A 6,974-nucleotide genomic window follows, 5' to 3' on the forward strand; every position below is an offset into this window, starting at 1 on the left:
AAATCAGATAAAAGAAATATGAACAGTTAAGCTCAAATAGAATAGAAAAACACAAACACTGAAAACACACACAAAAATAGATATACAATGATCCAAAAAGAAAATCTAAACACAAACAAACTAAGAAACCAAAATAGTCCAAAACAATAATCCAAGTCCAAAAACTTGATACAAGCCCAAATCAAACAATATCAACTCTTTACAAATGAATATTCTATCTACTCTCGAAATTGCTATAAAAAGTCCACTTGAATATGAATCCACTTCTCACAGCTCTAAATTGGGCAACACCCTTGCATCAGACACTTCTTGTAATAGCTAATTCTGCATCATCTTCTGCAGACCGTGTACTTTGTAGTTGCTATATCAAAACTTCTTAAACAATCTGCTGTCAAGATAGTTGCTGTCTAAAACCATGAACAACAGTCTTCAAATAAAAAAAAACAGCCTCAAACTTCAAAATCAATACAGCTTCAAATCAAAATAGCTGTTTCAAATCAAATCAAGGAAATATGTTGTAAAACAGTAAGAACCAATCTGTTACTGTGTCTTCTTGTTGCTCCAAACCCAAGCCTTGCTATGCCTTAAAACCTACTAAAGAGTACTTTGATGTACCTGTAAATTTTTTTAAAAAATAAAATAAATAACACAGTTAGGCTACTGCTGTTTCAGACCTTAAACTCAACAACCAAAACTGTGTCAAACATAGACAAGCTGTCTATATAATGAATATATCTAAGACTTAAACAGCCTGTGTTTTTGATCAACCAAACAGATCTAAATCCCTGCACCAGTTTCAAATCTGCTGTTTTAAACCTTCTTCTCAAATAACAAACACAGAACAACCAAACAGAATGCTTAAACTCTATTCAAACAAATCAAAAGACATGTGTTTTACTGCATAATTCACAGCTTTTAAACAAAATACAACCCTGAATGGTTTTACTGCGTAAGATGATCGTGAGGGAACAGAAGAAGAACTTAGACTTGCTGTTTGACAGTCCAAGAATCTGTCACAATTTTAATACAACCTTGACATCCCAATATTGTTGCTGCTGCTCAAAATATAGTTGCTGTCTAAACAACAAGTTGCTACTTGTGCTTAAACAGTCTTTTGTCAACTGCTGTCTGAAACTTGTTTCTGTGGAGCTGCTGTTTTAAACCTGTTGCTGTACTAAATTTGTTGTTAACACTAACAACAATCTGCTGTTAACAATAACAACAAACTATTGTTAACAACAAGTCTGCTGCTGTGAACCTGCTTTCAAAATAGTTGTTGTCAAAATTTAAAACACTTAATCCCAAACCTGCTGTGAAGCTGCTGTTTTGAAACTGTATTTACTAAAACAGTCACCTGCCTGCTGTTTACAAAACATGTTTCAAATTACAAAGCTAATGAAACAGATCTGCTCAATGTTTCAAATTAAGCTAATGTTTCAAATAGAAGCCTACACTGTTTCAAATCGACCTGCTGTTAAAATCTGCAAACTGATTGAACACATATATAAACCTGCTGCTTCTATGTTCTCTTAAACCACAAACACAGCAATATCTGTTGCTGCTGTTGTTAATTTACACACGGGAATATACCACATGAATACACACCGGACAGTATATGAAACACAGACACATCACAAGACTAAACTAGACACTGTATGGTGTTAAACCTGTCAAAGTTTGAGTGTATACCGATTACAACTAAAACATTAAACCTATCAATATTAGAAGCTTAAACCGAACAGCATGAATGAACATTCTAAACCGGACAGCATGAATTCAAGTGACAATTATGTTGAATCAAATCGAATCAAGAAACAATATACACCCAAATTGAATCAAAAACAGAGAATGATATACGAATCTGGGTAAATGGAATCAAACGGATTAGAAGTCCGCTCAACATTCTTCGATGTACAAGTCCTAAAATCGATCAAGACTAACCTGCTGAATGAATCAGAGCTCTAATCCGGTCAAGTGGTGACCGGTTTAGATGAACACCGAACAAGGGTTGTCCGGTTTATGTAAAATCCGCTCAAAAATGAACCTTTCTTACCTGAAATTGTTCGGTGTACCTCTCCGTTCAAGGAATCCGATTAAGCTTTGTGAGGATTAGACTTAGTCTCAAACTCGTGAATCAAACCGGAGAACAATCCAGTCAAGCCTTCTCCGGTTTATCTCTTCTCCGATCAGGCTTCAAGCGGTTTATCTCTTCTCCACTTGAATGATGTGGTTGAGTTCAGAACGATGAAGATGTAGACTGTAAGCGGACTCTTAGTCCGGTCAAATGTTGGGCTTAGAATTTGGAAGCCCAGAGAAAAAAAATCTAAGAGTTTAAACCGGTTGGGCTTGAACGGTTTAACAAAAAATATCAACAAAAAAAATCAGAAACATATCAAAACCAATCAAAAACACAAAAACAAAAAAATTTAACAAAAATTGGATCAAAAACACTGTTTTACGAAAAAATTCAAGAACACAAAAAAAATTTAAAAAACCTAAAAATCCGATTAAATCTTGATTTAAGTTGATCAAATCACAAAAATTTGTGAATAACAAAGATTCACAAATCAATTTCGAGCATTATGATCATTTTTATAACATGAAAACACAAGATTTTTATGAAAAATCAGATCAAACTGAAAAAAATGAACGAAGAACATGAAGAATAAAAAAACAAAAAAAATTTAGAAAATTAAAAATTCACTTATCTTCAAAAGATTCTGATTTCTTCATCTGATTTCTTGCATTCCAGCTTTGATACCAATTGTGTGTCCAAAATCTCTGATCAATCTTCATGTAAGTTCATAACAATGGCAGATCTAGATATTGCATTCAAGAACACGTAAGAACATTGAGAGAGAAAGTCAAATGGTCAATCCTTCTATTATGTACGTAATCTTACAATTGAGCTCATCTCTACTAATTACAAAGACTACCACTATTTATATGGTCAACCTAATAAAGACAAGGTCAAAGTCAAACCTATAAGAAAAGTCAAACACGCTGACTTTTTACAATTATAGACTATTTATAAACTTTCAAGACGAATACAATTAATACTGATTTCTCAGTCCTAACAATTTTCTTTGGTTCAACTAAAGAAAGAAAGTTGACAAAGAGACTGATATTACCTAGACCTCGACGTGTCTTGATACCTGCATCTATATCACCAAGAATTTGATGAATTGGATGGCTTTTAGTCCATCGCTGAGCCGGTAAAGGAGCTTCATCTGAATAGGAATGTTTAGGTATGAAGATGAGACTTCAGCAACAGTTTCTTCAGCAATAGGGACTATTGCCAAAGGAGTCTCAGATTCAGCAACTGAAACAGGTTCAGATTCTGAAGGCATTTCATTCACTGATGGATCAGTGTTTGAAGTAGAAGGAGGTACACAGCTAATGGGCACTGCAGCGATCTCTGAAAAAGATATATTGGAGTGACTAGCTGCAACTGGAATGATGAGTGGATCATCTTCAGCTTCTGGAGATTCAGTGTTAAGAGGAGCACTATAGGAAGCTTCAGGTTGTCCGTAGTGAGATATCATCCAGTTCTCTAATTCATCTTCATCAATTGAGATGGGTTTTGAATTAGCTGATTAAGATTCGTCAAAAGTGACATGAATAGATTCCTCTATTGTCTGTCTTCGTTTGTTGAATACTCTGAAGGCTTTGGATATAGAAAAATATCCAAGAAAGATTCCTTCATCAGTTTTGGGATCGAACTTTCCAAGTTGGTCGCGGTTGTTGAGAATGTAACAAGTACAACCAAATATGTGAAGAAAKCTTATAGAGGGCTTTCGTCCATGGAAGAGTTCATAGGCCATCTTCTTGAATCTTTTTACGATCAGCGATCGGTTTTAAGTGAAATAAGAAGTGTTGACAGCTTCAACCCAGAATTGTGTTGGAAGATGAGATTTGGTGAGCATTGATCAAGCAGCCTCGATGATTGTTCGATTTCTTCTTTCAGCGACCCCATTCTGCTGAGGAGTTCTCACAGAAGAGAAGTTTTGTGAGATTCCCTTGTCCTCAAGAAAGTTGTCCATAGTACTGTTTTTTGAATTCAGTACTATGGTCACTTTTGATAGATCGTACTTTAACATTGTTTAGTACTTCTATCTTTTTGATGAACGAAATGATTTCTTCAGGTGCTTCGTCCTTGGATCTTAGAAAGAATACCCAAGTATACATGGCATACTCATCAATAATGACAAGTGTGAACTTCTTTCCAGCTAAGGATTGCACGTTGACTGGACCAAAGAGATCCATATGCAATAGCTGAAGAGGCGCGGTCACTGAAGAGATTTGCTTCGACTTGAAGCTAATTCTTGTGTGTTTTCCTTTTTCACAGGCTGAGCAAAGAGACTCCTTTGCAAACGAGTGTTGAGGAAGACCTGTGACAAGATCATTTCTTGACAGCTCGCTGAGTGTCTTGAAGTTGAGATGAGATAGTCGTTTGTGCCATAACCAGTTAATATCTGACGAGGCCTTAGAAAAGAAGCAACTATTCTCAGTGAGAGGAGAATTCATGTTGATGATATAAACATTCTCTAGACGAGAACCGGTTAGAGCAACCTTATCATCTTTGTCGAGAACATGACAAGAATTCTTGGAGAATTTAACTGTATAATCTTTATCACACAGTTGGCTGATGCTAAGAAGATTGTGCTTCAATCCTTCAACGTATGCAACGCGTTTGAAAGTTGTTGTATCGTTGGATAATATACCAAAGCCTTTAGTATATCCTTTTCCATTTCCACCAAAGGTTACAAAAGGTCCTCTTTCTTCCCTGAAGTGAGATAGAAGAGATATATCTCCAGTTATATGTCTTGAACATCCACTGTCCAGATACCATATGCCTTTGACATCCTGAACAAGGAAACAAAATAAGAAATTCTATTGGTACCCAACTATTTGGGTCCAGCTTTGTTAGAGGCTTCATCATCTGATACTGACGAATCATTATCAGAAGATGACCTCATTAAACCTGAAGAGGTTTGAATGGAAAGAGGAACAACCCTTGATACTACCAAGGTAGTTTCAGTGGAAGTCTTTACTGAGTCTGAAGAAGAGACTTTAGTGGTAGGGATTACAACGTCTGATGTTGAAGATTTTTCAGCAGGAGTTGTCTTTGCTGACCCCGAAGAAAAAGCTTCAACGGTTTTCTTCACCTTGACTGCAGGTGCAACCATTGTGGATGATTTCACTTTAGTTGATTTCTCAGCCTTGGTTACTTTCTTGCACAAAGCTGGTAAACCAGCTTTGGTGGCAGAAGGACCCTTACTGGCAACATATGTTCTTTCACCACAGTGTTTACACTTTCTAAAACTAGGAGTAGCTTTAGGGCCAGGAAGTATCAGACTAGAAGTGNAGCTTTAGGGCCAGGAAGTATCAGACTAGAAGTGGGACCAGCTCCAAGGATTCCCTTCTCATTGGTTCTWGGMGGAACCTTTGAGGAATTGGATTCCTTAGGTGAAAAGTTCACCTTGATCTGTGACTTAGATTTCTGATGCGATTCAGATTTCCTAGTCCCTGAAGAAGAAGAAGTTTTACAAGTTGAAGGAATAGATTTAGATCTATTAGACTTGTTAGGCTTCTTAGAAAGGGATGCTATGACAGTGGATTTACCTTTGTCTTTGCACCCCGAACTCAAAGGAGTTCCTTCAAGATGACTCTTAGTAAAAGAAGAGGACTAAGAGGAAGAAGTGTTAGGAATAGACAAGACAAAGGGACCAAATTTAAGCATGGACTTGTCTTTAACACATTCTTCCTGATCATAGGAGAATCCTAGACCAGTCATTTTCTTGGCCGTGATCTGAGCGTTAATGATCTCAGAGGCTTTGAGGGAAGCTTTGCACCACCCTTTAATGGTAGCTTTCTCAGCCTTGAGTTCAGCGATTGCTCGCTCATGCTCAACAACAGCTTTCTCACGTTCAACAGTGATGGCTTGGTTTACAATGACCTGATCTTTGAGATTTTCGTCAACAGAGGTCAATTCTTTGATCTTAGAATGACAAATCTTCAATTGTTCTTGAAGATCAACATTGAGCATCACAGCTTTTGATTTGCCATTGAGGGAATTGTAATGGTCAACCGTCAGCGTATCCAGTGCAGAAAGACTAGAAGAGGGTTCATTCAGGGAGCATACCTGAGTAGAAGAAGTAGATGGCTCAGAGGAGGTAGATGCTTCAGAAGATCCTTCATCAGCATCAATGGCCATCAAGAAAACATAGGCTTTATCCTCTTCGTCTGAAGATGATTCATCAGATGTTTCAGCCCAGTCATGCTTTTCAGCAATAAGGCCTTTAGCCTTTCGCTGGTTGTTCTTCATCTTCTTGTATTTCTTCTTCAGTTTTAAGTATTTTTCATCTTTGGTCCTGAAGGAGGAGGAGGAAGCTTTAGAAGATGACGTCGCAGTCTTCTTTGATCTGCATTCACCTGTAAAATGTCCGGGCCGGTGACAGTTGTACTAGACAGCTGAAGCCTTGTCTATTCTTTCAGACTTTGGCTTCTCCCTGAAGGATAGCTGAGGAGATCTACGGAAATTGCTTTTGCTGGCGAACCTTCTAATTGACTTAGTCAGGAGTGCCAGCGACTCATCAAAATCTGTTAGATTAGATTCTGGAATGTCCTCAGAAGAATCTATCTCCGTGATGACCACGGGAGGAAGAGAAGAAACAAAAGGGGTAGAAGTTTCAACTGAAGAAGCTTTAGAGATCAAAGCTAAAGGAGAGCTTTTCATTTCCCTGGATTCTTTTACAAGATTTCTTTTCAGTTGACGAGATTGCTCATGGTTAAACAGAATCCCGTATAAGGTAGAAAGAGAAAGAGTGGACATGTCATTTGACATCTTGAGACACATGGAAAAGGTGTCCCAAGACTCAGGAAGACATTCTAGAAACTTAGACAAGGTTTCAGAATTAAAATATTCCCTGCCGACAGCCCTAAGATCAATAAGAAGGCAATTAAATCTTTGA

Source organism: Cynara cardunculus, assembly GCF_001531365.2.
Source record: "Cynara cardunculus var. scolymus isolate 2C chromosome LG 12, CcrdV1, whole genome shotgun sequence".
Classification (NCBI taxonomy): domain Eukaryota; kingdom Viridiplantae; phylum Streptophyta; class Magnoliopsida; order Asterales; family Asteraceae; genus Cynara; species Cynara cardunculus.